Here is a 12,792-nt window from a genome sequence, read left to right as displayed (position 1 = left end):
CTTCATAACATTCCCCCATAATAATGTGGCCACCTGTCAATCATTGACACAATTAAATTGTTTAATGAATAAATTTGCATTGATAATGGGAGGGTTGTGGTGAACATCTGGCTGCAGCAGTTTAATGGCATACCTTGCATCAGATGCCCATATGGAATGTGAACGGAAAAGCTGTTTTGATGCTAACTAAATGAAAAGTATCACTCAAATTAATTTGGCTCGTTTGACAGAGAGGAAATCACTTAGTAAGAGTGATTCTGGCGTATTACAAGCTCTGTGGCTAATTGCTATAGGAGGAGCACCTCTCCCTAAAATGCCTCCTGCTCGAAAAAGTCGGCGGTAACAGTTTTTCCTCACTGCATTTCAATATTGCAAAGGCATCAGGATTTTTCTCGACAGTGCCAAATGAAATGCAAATTGGCTTGCTAGCAATATCACATCTGGCTGAGCTATTTTGTAGAAATCTTCATACGTTTCCACAATTAAAATGAACAATTGCCACTGCATTGTTCATTTCACCGGTATATTCTCCATTGCCAAAATATACATTTCTAAATGACTGGCTGAAGAGAGGATGAGGATGTAATTATGCAGCATGAGAAATGAAGACATCAGTGTCGTTACTACATGCAGACCAAAAGCCACAAGAAATCACATAATGGTATGCAACAAAATCACTTCCCAAAACAATCTATAAATATTCATGTTGTGGTAAAATGTTAAATGAATTCAGGTTCTAAATCTTTCAGTACTTTTCCCCGTCCACAACTATTGTAATTGATTATATTTACAGAACATCATGCAAAGTTTGGCAAAAGTAAGGTAGAATTGTGTGGGAACCTAACAGTGTTGTGTTGGTTGTGAGTATGGGATTGTCTTTTTGACTATTGAGTGCTTGTTGTAGCGATACAGAAAGATACAACATACAAACATTGCCATTAGCTACTATATGACCATAATTGGCCGTCAAATAGAGCAAACATCTGTGCAATTACATAGGTCTGCTTACATTTCTCCATGCAACCAAATGAAATGCAAAATGGCTTCCTTTCCAGTGTTTTCCTCATAGTGGCAGTTTACCAGTTAATCCCCTACTATCCATGCTCACAAATTACATCATATTCACTGATCCATTATCAGTCTATAGTGGAAGCCAATATGTGACCGATTACAGGATATGAGGTGTTTGAAGCTTTTTTGGTTTGTTGCAGAAATGCCTTTTTGAACACTTTCATATGCCTTAATTGCAAACTTGTATAGGATCTGTAAATATGAATAAACATTTTCAATGATGAACCTAGTTTAGCCAAGGAGAAAGCACTGAGCTATAATGGGAAAAAGAAAGGATCCTTCCTGGCTAGTCTTGATTGGCTAAGCTAATGGAGTGGTTGGACATGCTGAGAGATGAGTCCTGATTGGTCTGTCATTTCACAGGCTTCTGTCTATAACAGAACAACACTGGTCAGTATATAGATGATCTTTGCTACCTCCAATTTTCAGAAAGATATTGCTTTGGACACTGGAAAAGTGACGCTACAGCTCAAAAACATTGCCGCCCTGAATTTAGCTGGGTTTAAAGGTAGACTCAGCGATATGACATAGATGCAGATAGTAAACCACATAGTGGGTCAATTTCCACAACAATGAAGAGCGATGAACCACGAGACTCAACTTCTCACTGTTTTGGTGCCCTGGCTACCACGCTGTAACAGCTTGATGCAAACCCTTGCACATTGACAGATACTGTGTGTAACTCTGCGTGAGAGCGAAGTCTTGCATCTCCCTCACCTCAATATCTGCGGTGCTGCAAAGTCATTTCACTGAGTCTACCTTTAAGTAGAGAGACTACTTTCTGGAGGACAATGCCATGCTGACGCACGTGTTTACATGAGTGGGTAGGGTGGGGTTAAGGCGTAGCCCTTTACATTTGTAAATTGAAGATTTGGGCGCTGATACGCGCCTAAATTGGAACGTACTGGCAGTACAGTAACGTGCTCTAAACGACGTCAGAGCTCAGGTTCTGTGCTTCACAGCGCTTAATGGGTTTTGACTGACAGACGTTCTGAACTTGGGCACCTCGTGCATCAAGAAATTGCCGCCATCCCTCCTGCTATTTGGGCAACTGAATTGCGTTGTGAAAGCCTAACACTGTAATATCATATTTTATAACTTAGCTAGTCATGTTGACATTAGAACAAACTTTGTGCTGATACCCACCTGACCCAGATTTCCATTTCTAATGGGCCGTTTTTTGGATTGCGTCAACAACAACTGTAATTGTGTGCTGGCGGGGATGCAGGGTTGTTTTACAAACAAAACAACTACAAGTGTACTTGTTCTAGTTCCTCAACGGCGCATCTAGGAAAACAAAAGAAACACCTTATAGTTGAAGACACTTCTTTGAGTGTTCTTTGAGTCCTAAAAGTGCATTGAAATGACTCAGGAACTGTACACACTCTGGAGAGGTATGGACTCTTGGAGGCTCCAGTTAGTCCTCTCACTCAAACCCTTGTCATTGTTTTTGTCTTGTTGCACCTACCCCACATTTTCCAGGAATATTGTTACCATTTAACTGAATGTATGCAGAGTATTTTCAGATTTTGTGGCAGCGAAAAGTACAGTAAATGAACTGTTGTGTTCTCATCTTGTGTCTAATAATATTCTCATAATCTCCAAATTATTCCCTTAAAGGATGCTGAATGGGTGTAAACAAAGAAGAGCTCTCTCGGAAGTGTGAAAATCTCATCAAAATCTTTCGAAAGGTATTTTCCTCTACTTGTCTCTTAAATGGGATAACAAGTTTATCAACTTTTAAAGCAGCATTACTTTCCCACCTTTTCTCCAAATACAGTGTATGATAAACCATTTTGAAGCTCTGATTCTGTACTTTCGTAAAATTAGTATTTGACATAAGCCTTCATTGAGAAATCTGGACACACATGGTGAAATATTTCGCATATCAGTTGTAAACTGAAGGCAACATGGGAAGGACAGAAGAAGAAGTCAATTCAAACAGGGCCAATTTCTCACTGGCTTTCCCAGAGGTCCTGAAACTTGTAAAACAGTTGTCCCCCAAGATGCCGGTGCACAAATAAATAGAGTACAAACCACAATGCAGCTCTCAAAGTGAACAAGCCAGCTGTAAAGGGCTGATTATGACGGAGCTCAGTGCAGTCAGGCTACAGGGAGACCAAGCTCTTCAGTGATTAGAGAATCAGAGATTGAGAGGAGAGGAGCCATCTTGAACCTAATTGTATTCTTATCAAACACACAACACCTCTCTTCCAGTGCCGAGGTGCAAAAGCCTGGAGCCAGAGAGGTGGATTACAGTACATGCCAATAATAAAAAGCTAATTAATGTTGTTATAACTGCATGTGAACTGCGTATTGTGAGACACTAAGACGCACTGTTGACATTGGGTCTATAGGTGAAGCTTATTAAAGTGCATTTGCATCCTTTTGTGCATTTGCAGCTTTCAATTCATTGCTTCCTTTCGCCTTTTTGCACTGGAACTTCTTGTAGAGCTGGATAACAAGGTGGTCTGCTTTCTGTTGCCACAAGCAAGAACAAAAAAAACTAAGCAAGACAGTGAGAGAGAAGAAAGGGAGAGAGAGAGAGAGATCAGAAAAGCTCTCTGTGTGAGAGTACGTTAGGATTACATGTGAGTCCAATTTAAAAGTTAAAATTCCGAACCAAACAGAGCCGTATCTGCCAAGTGGCAGGGAGTTGCTGGAATGTCCTCATTTTCCCAGTTTGTCTGCTGCTGGGGATAGGGATAGTCTGGCTTATGTCCACGCTAACCCACGCAGGCTCCTCTGTGCTAGTAACACACTGCTCTGCATTGTGCACTGAGCCAGCGCCCAGCCCTGTGCATGCCCTACCATGTGGGTGTCAATGAGGGATCAGTGGCTTCCCTACATCCAAACTCCCATTGGTAGTGTCCCATTGAAGGGAACACTTCCTGAACACACCTCACCGTCCAGTGACCTCATCCACCAATTCGAGGTCCAAAGACTCAACGATGTAGGTCCTGTACTGAAATAATCCTACTGTACCTCAAGGGCCTCGTGCAGATGTGGAACACTGAATTGGTTGACATTATTTATCCTGTCTTGTTGAAATTGTTAAACTATACAGAGTGGCTACGGATCCAACTTTTCTGGACCTTTCCTCCGGACAGCTAAACGTCCAAAAGCTTGAGCGAGATTCTCTACTTTACGCACAGTCTCTGATCTACTCGTAGAGAACAGGCTACTCTGGCGAATGGTGCTCGTTTAATGAAGTTAGATCAAAGCTGAATCAACTGCAACATAACAGAATGATAGCATGCTATATAACAGAACCAAATTTGATAGCACGGTATTACGACTTTGGGATGATTGAGAACAAACGGTCGCATTTTTCTCTCATGTGGCCAAAACTCAAGAGCTTGCGTCGCTAGGCAGAATATGTGCTTTGATTGAAACTCAACACAGCGCATAAAGTAGACAATCTCGCACATGTGCAGAAGCTTTTCCACCTTTAGCTGTCGGGAAGAAAGGTGCAGAAAAGTTGGATCCACAGCCTCGGCCTGAACTATAATGCCACACAACATTTGCCTGAGGGAAAATATCTTTGTCCATTTTTTTTCCATTGCGTACTTTATTTCTGTGAGTCATCTATGATTGGCATTTCAGTCAGTGACAGAAGATTATACAATCCCTCTAGCTATATGGCGCATAACATTTTGATTACAATTGATTTGAAGACTGTAGGCCTACCAGTAACCATCTGTCAAAGGCCACGCCGTAAATACTCCTTTGTAACACTAAAGGTTTCAACAGAGCACTTAAGTGCTTCCCTAAAAGAACTCACAACAGGAAGTAACTATCTTTGTCTATCTATCGTTCATTCATGCCGTCTCCCAAACCTGTCGTTGTACTCAGTTCGTTATCAACTCTGAATAAGCCTAACGACTGATATTCTGAACACTGAAGGAAATGGTGCCCCAATTGGACACTCGAGAACCGTTGCTCACTTCTAATAAACGACCTGTCTATACTCTTCTTCTCCCTCTTTCTGGGAATGAAACTCAGGGGCTGGTTTTCTCACCCTGTGAATGCGTTGCAGCGTAGCTTCGCCGGGCTGTTAATCTGTTTGCACATTTGCGGCGCTAACAATGTGTTGACAACACGCTGACATCACCCAGATGTCAGCCGCATCTGCCTCCTCCGGCCCATGAATATTAATCAGAGCCAGGCAGCCAGGGCTGCTTCTGCTCCTTGCATTGTTCGCTCTTTCACTTGGCTCTCTATCTGTCTCACTCATCCAGTTTCTATGCCCCCTCGTTATCCGTCTGTCCTAGTCTCTAATCCGTTTCCTCTTTCACTTGTCTCTCTCTTTCGCTCTCTTCCCCTTCCCCTTCCCTTCCGTCTCCCCTATTATCGAACCCTGTCTTTCTCTTGATGTCTTCCCATGTTTCTTTCTACTATTTCTCCCACAGTCTCTAAGACCCTCTTTCCATGTCTCCTCTTTCTGCATCTCTTTCCATCTACCCCATCTCCAACTTCCCTCTCTGTTTCACTCAATATTTATCCGTCTTCCATAGATATCCCGCGTTCTACTGCCTTCAGCTTCAAATCTGAACTTGAGATCTGTGCGTGCAACTTGTCTTTAAGAGGTAACCTCCCATTGACATCAAATGTATGATTTACTCGAACATCTGACTTACCGTGTGCATATCTCAAGTGAGGATTCGGCCAAGTTTTTGCTCTACTGTAATCTTTCTATGGGATTTGTGACTTTGTATGGACGTGCTCAGCATGGTAGGGAATCTTCTACGTGTCTGGAGCACATCCCTAGCTATCAACTGCTATATAGTGCATTAAATGTAGAGCACATTGTTGTTCTGAATAAGGCACCTTCCATTGATCTTTACTTTAATGAAACTCTTAGCTAGTTGAAGGGCATTCCTTTCTGCTCTCGCCTAATTGCAATTATATAAGACAGTGTAAAAAGGATAGAGGGCTTAAGGAGTGGATGTGGGAATGGAGAGTCCTGAAGTTGAGGTAATCCTTGTTTAATGTTCGTTTTTAATGGCCGCACTGCGATTGAATCCCCATCCATGTGCCTGATGCTGGAATGATTTTTCTGTGGTGCTGGGGTCAGTTCTATTTCAATTCCATTCAGAAGGCTAACTTAAATTCAGTTGATTCCTTTTTTAAACGCAACACTCCTACACTACCTGTAGTCCCTATGGCCATGCTAGAATGGAAAAAAAGTGGCAACAGAGTAATTCAATAATTTCTTCCATTCCGTAGTGATAACCTGGCTTCCTCTCCCACCACCACACTGTTCTATGAATTTTAATTTACAACCTCCCAGTCTTACTCTTTGTGACTGTGGGAGAGTCACTGATATGTAGTTCATGCTCAAGATGAATATTGGTGGCACCATGCAGATTAGCCTTAATGTGTCAGGGTTAATTGCCATAATGAAGAGGGGTTAATTAGGTTGTCTGTTTCTACAGCCTACCGAGAGTGTTATCAAAGCACTGCCGCTGGCTTGGTTGGGTGACACAAGCCTTCACCTCTTTTGCAATTAGGTCGCCTCGACGTAGGCGACCATGTAGGGTTAAATAGTAACTGTGAACTCACCAGAGAGAGGATGATGGGTAAAGTGTTAACCCCTCGCTCCGGGGTACTGTGCCTCAGTAAGTATTCACACCCCTTGACTTTATGCACATTTTATTGTGCTACAGCTGAATTTAACATGGATTAAATTGGGATTTTGTGTCACTGGCCTGCACACAATACCCCATAATGTCAAAGTGGAATTATGATTTTTAGAGATTATTACAAATTAATAAAAAAGGAAAAGCTAAAATGTCTTGAGTCAATAGGTATTCTACCCTTTTGTTATGGCAAGCCTAAATACGTTCAGGAGTAAAAATGTCACTGAATAAGTTGCAGGGACACTCTGTGTGCAATAATAGTGTTTAACATGATTTTTGAATGACTACCTCATCTTTGTACCCCACACGTACAACTAGCTGTAAGGTCCCTCAGTCGAGCAGTGAAGTGAGGTTTTCCAATGCCTCGCAAAAGAAGGGCACCTATTGGTAGATGGGTAAAAAAAAGGAAATCTTGAATATCCCTCTGAGCATGGTGAAGTTATCCATTACACTTTGGATAGTGTATCAATATAACAAGTCACTACAAAGATACAGGCGTCCTTCCTAACTCCGTCGCCAGAGAGGAAGGAAACCGCTCAGGGATTTCACCATGAGGCCAATGATGACAGTTACAGAGTTTAATGGCTGTGATAGGAGAAAACTGAGGATGGCTCAACAACATTGTAGTTACTCAACAATACTAACCTAAATGACAGAGTGAAAAGAAGGAAGCCTGTACAGAATAAAAACATTCCAAAACATGCATCCTGTTTGCAACAAGGCACTAAAGTTAAAATGCAAAAAATGTGGTAAAGAAATTAACTTTATGTCCTGAATACAAAGCGTTATGTTTGGGGCAAATCCAAGCCTGGTGGTGGCTGCATCATGTTATGGGTATACTTGTCATCGGCAAGGACGAGGGAGATTTTTTGTTTAAATAAAATCTAAATAAACAGAATAGAGCTAAACACAGGTGTAACAGTGTAGGTTCCGTCCCTCTCTTCGCCCCAACCTGGGCTCGAACCAGGGACCCTTGCACACATCAACAACTGACACCCCACGAAGCATCGTTACCCATCGCGCCACAAAAGCCGCGGCTCTTGCAACGCAAGGGGAAACCCTACTTCAAGTCTCAGAGCGAGTGACGTCACTGATTGAAACGCTATTAGCGCGCACCACCGCTAACTAACTAGCCATTTCACATCGGTTACACTCACCCCCCCTTTGACCTCCTCCTTTTCCGCAGCAACCAATGATCCGGGTCACGGCACCAATGTAACAGTGTAGGTTCCGTCCCTCTCTTCGCCCCAACCCGGGCTCGAACCAGGGACCCTTGCACACATCAACAACTGACACCCCACGAAGGATCGTTACCCATCGCGCCACAAAAGCCGCGGCTCTTGCGACGCAAGGGGAAACCCTACGTCAAGTCTCAGAGCGAGTGACGTCACTGATTAAAACGCTATTAGCGCGCACCACCGCTAACTAACTAGCCATTTCACATCGGTTACACAGGCAAAATCCTAAAGAAAGATCTGGTTCAGTCTGCTTTCCAACAGACACTGGGAGACAATTCACGTCTCAACAGGACAACAGCCTAAAACACAACCCCAAATATACACTGGAGTTACTTACCAAGACGACATTGAATGTTCCTGAGTGGCCTAAATCGGCATGACTTGACTATGACAAGACTTGAAAATGGCTGTCTAACAATGATCAACAACCAACTTGACAGAGTCTGGAGTATTCTTTTTATAATAACGTGCAAATATTGTACAATCCAGGTGTGCAAAGCTCTTGGAGATTTACCCAGCTGTAATTGGTGCCAAAGGGTTAAATAGTAACTGTGAGCTCACCAGAGAGAGGATGATGGGTAAAGTGTTAACCCCTTGCTCTGGGGTACTGTGCCTCAGAAAGTATTCACACCCTTTGACTTTTTCCACATTTTATTGTGCTACAGCTGAATTAACATGGATTAAATTGGGATTTTTTGTCACTGATTTTAACATGTATTGACTCAGGGGTGTGAATACTTACGTAATTAAGATATTTCTGTATTTCATTTTCAATAAATTTGCCCCCCAAAAAACAAACGTGTTTTCACTTTGCCATTAATTTTGAGTTCAGGCAGTAACATAAACAAAATGTGGAATAAGTCAAGAGGTATGAAGACATTCTGAAGGCACTGTACATGGGTTTGAAGGTGTGACTGAGGGAGGGGACATCGGTGGTCAGGTGATAACTTTCCCTTTAATTGCCTTTGCCGACCACACACGCGCACACACACACACACACACACACACACACACACACACACACACACACACACACACACACACACACACACACACACACACACACACACACACAGTTAGTTAAAAAAAATGAGATTTCATCTGTGAACAGGTTCATTAATTAGATGTGCAGCACACACATTTCCTTCACTCATTGTTCTCAGTGGCATATTGTCTGTGTCTGATTGACTGGCAGTTGTAGTCTGCGTGTGTTTCTGAGAGGGGTTTGGTGCAAAGGGAATCCATGGAGCAACAATGATGAGAGGATAATGACAGCTTTCAACGTGTTATCGAACGCACCGCAGCATATCTTGCCTGGCCCCCCTGTGGACAGTTGCTGTCATCACAAACAGCTCCTATGAATTGCAATGATATTTGCCATGCACACAACCAAAGCACTTACACACGTGTCCATGTTCATTCAAACTCGTTCTATTTGTTATATAAAATATCTGATGTGAAAAATATCAAAAAATATTTTTCCATATGCATTTTTCACTACAGAATCATACCTGTGCAATATCTATTTTGTGCATTCTAGGCAAGCCAGTGAGGTTTCTCACACCAGATGAACTACATCTTAAAATGTCAGGGATGTGTATACTTCCTTGTCTTGGACTTTATTTGATTAGAGTTCATACACTGCTTTATAGCCATTGCAACACAAACAAAACAAAGAACAAATAAGCCAGGTTTTTTTTTTTTCTTCTTCGCATCAAGCTCGATGGTGGGGATACAGTACGGCTCCCTCGTCTACTTTACCTTCTGTTTTTCAGCACACGTTACATCAATAAATGATGTTGAAGATACATTTAGAATAAATAAGTCATCCTGACATGTATGACACATTAATAATGGAAACGCTGTTTTTCTTAACTTTCCTTTGTCCTTCTTAAACATCTCCCACGTTTGAAGCTGAAGGCACTTCAAATTAAACAACGTGTTTTCAGATCCAGCCGTAAGTGACGCACTTGGTTTCTACTTTGTTATTACATGAAATTACCCGCTTTGTGTCTGCTAGGCCTCTCGGGATTGGTTCATGCAATTGCACAAAAGAGGAACTAAAATGCTCAGGGTGATTTGAATCCCAAAGGTGGGAGGGGGAGGGGGGGGGGAATTATTTGATAGACAGTCTGGAAGCTACTGTAACTGCAGCTGCCATCTTGATGCAGCTGAAGTCAACCACCGTTTTCTCGCCTCTCTTCATGGGAGAACAAACAGCCTCTCTGATAGGGTATATTTGAAATTTGACCAGGGCCCCAAATGCTCTTGTTGCAAATACGGAGATGTGATGACACTTGAAATTATTCACGAGTCTCATTCGCCTAACGTATGACTGGTGAGAAAGTGAAGTAAAGAAATCCCATGGAAAGAGTGTAAACTGTCCACTAGAGAGTTGTTGTGACACTGCTACAGTCCGCCTTGGGTGGTTTTTGTACCAGCTGAAAATTCACCTGTACTGTAAAGGAAAAAATGAAATACAAAGCTACAAAAGAGCCTCACGTTGGCGAGTACGCTGTTTCAAAAAAAGAAAAGACCTGCAACATTTTTTTCAAAGTCTAAATTCAAGTCTAAAAAATTCTAACATGTCGGAGGGACAGCCTGTAACATGTGTTGAGCCAAAAGGATCACACATCCTCCCTCATGCTAAAGTTCCTCTGTGTCAAGATATTGGACATTTCCATGAAGAAAAAGACAACATAGACACCTGGTGCAGCAGGCAAAACCACCTGGCCAGTCGCTGTGAAGCTCTGTCTTCGGCTAAGGTGACCCTTCCACAATCCAAAACCCTGGTTAAACATCTGGCACGCGAGCTGCCCCTTCCTAGAGCTCTTCACCCCCTATTTCTCTTCAGGAATACTAATTCTCATGCAGGCATCATTTTCAGGCACGTTATTTCACATTGAAAATAAGCAAAAGCAACGTGTGGGTTGCTTGCAAAAATTCGAATGCCAACATTTGTCTATTTCTTCGACGTAGGACGAAATACTGACATGTTGGCATTCAAAAGACTGAAAGTGAATGCTTTGCAAGCAAGAAGTGTGTGGGAATTTCTAGTTCAGAATCATGTTCAATATTTCAATGCACCTGCAGGAGACTCTCAGTAGGTGTGCGGAGTGAGTGCATTATATTTGTACTCCACATCCTTTTATTTTAACCCCTATATTACCAGGTAAGTCGACTGAGAACACGCCCTCATTTACAGGAATGACTTGGAGAATAGTTACAGGGGAGAGGAGGGGTGGTCATGATGGTATGAGGGCCAGATTGGAAATGTAGTCAGGACACAGGAGTTAACACCCCTACTCTTACAATAAGTGCCATGGGATCTGTAGTCACCACAGAGAGTCAGGACACCCGTTTAATATCCCATCTGAAAGACGGAACCCTATATAGGGCAATTTTCCCAATCACTGCTCTAGGGCATTGGGATATTGTTTTAGACCAACATCACCACTTGCAACAGCATCTGGTCTCCCATCCAGAGACCAACCAGGACCAACTCTGCTTAGCTTCAGAGGCAAGCCAGCAGTGGGATGCAGGGTGGTATGCTGCAGGCCTTACATAACATACTGTGCATTTTCTATATTGAACTGACAGTCAAATGAGCCTCCCATCATCTGGCGAGGCACAGAGCTGTGTTTTGACAGGCATGTAATGAAGTGATGTTTCCTTGCGATGAGCTGCTGTTATGATTATTACCACTATGATCGTTACCTTCAGGCTGAGTGCCACTTGTTGTCTCAGAGAGGGAGAGAGGGCGATCTACTATACTGATGTTCAGACCATGATCAATTACAGGCTCCCAATCAACACTCAATTTTCTCCTTAGGGATGGTGCCATCAGTCTAGGTAAGGTGGGCAATATGAGATATCTACTGCATGTTCTTCTGTTTGACATTGCCTCTTTGCCAGACACTTTTTTCAAGGAGGGTCTATAATCTAGATAGAATAGAAATAAGTTAGAAATAGTTTGCAAACCATTTTTGAGTTGAATTTGAATGTACCTCACTCGTCGTTCAGCTGGTCTTCTACTTTTGTAAGGTGAAGTTACACGATCTGTAAGACTGTAAATCACGAGAGACTGACTGTATCACTATTCACTCTGTATGCCGCCAAACTTTTCATGCCCACTCCCCAGGTGCAGAACGTCTCAGTGTCTGTTTGCGGTGTGCTTCCAGAGTTAGGTCTATACAGTGCATTGGCTCAGATCAGATGTGCAATGTAAGCTCTCTCGACCTAAGAGACTTAGACTCAAGAATGAGTTATGGTTCTAGCTCTGGACAACGCAGTGTTTCCTGGGTTCACGCAGATGACAAAAACATTATCCCCAATCCCTTTTTTCTCTCCACCGAGACATTGGGGATTTCAAACTGAGCCTTGTCTAATGGTATGAATATGTTTTTTGGCAAAGAGTTGTGGAAAAATGTCAAATGAAAGAAAAAAAAAGAGTCAGGAAGTTCATCATGTTTGATGACAGACTTGACAATGAACAGGGCAGGATGTCATGCAAGACGAACCCTTCTTTTGAAACTGTTTTGATTCGCCTCACTGGATGGTTTCCTGTTAATAGCAAATCACTGGTTAAAGAACAACATTTGTGAGAATATTGTTTGGTAGATCCATTTTGGACCTGATTACTCAGAGACTCTTCTATTTGTCAAAGACAGCCTGTCCTGTACTCTCTCTCCAATTGATGTGCAGTTTTAATTAAGCATAATGAACATAATTATTTCATCCATCCTGTGATACTGAAGTGATACTCCACTTTACATATCTCATATTGTAATGTTGGTCTCAAATGGACAAATGGATGTCAAACAGATTGAAACAACAACTAT

This window comes from Salmo trutta, chromosome 13, assembly GCF_901001165.1.
Source record: "Salmo trutta chromosome 13, fSalTru1.1, whole genome shotgun sequence".
In the NCBI taxonomy this organism is placed as follows: Eukaryota; Metazoa; Chordata; class Actinopteri; order Salmoniformes; family Salmonidae; genus Salmo; species Salmo trutta.
Note: the sequence above shows the minus strand (reverse complement) of the source record.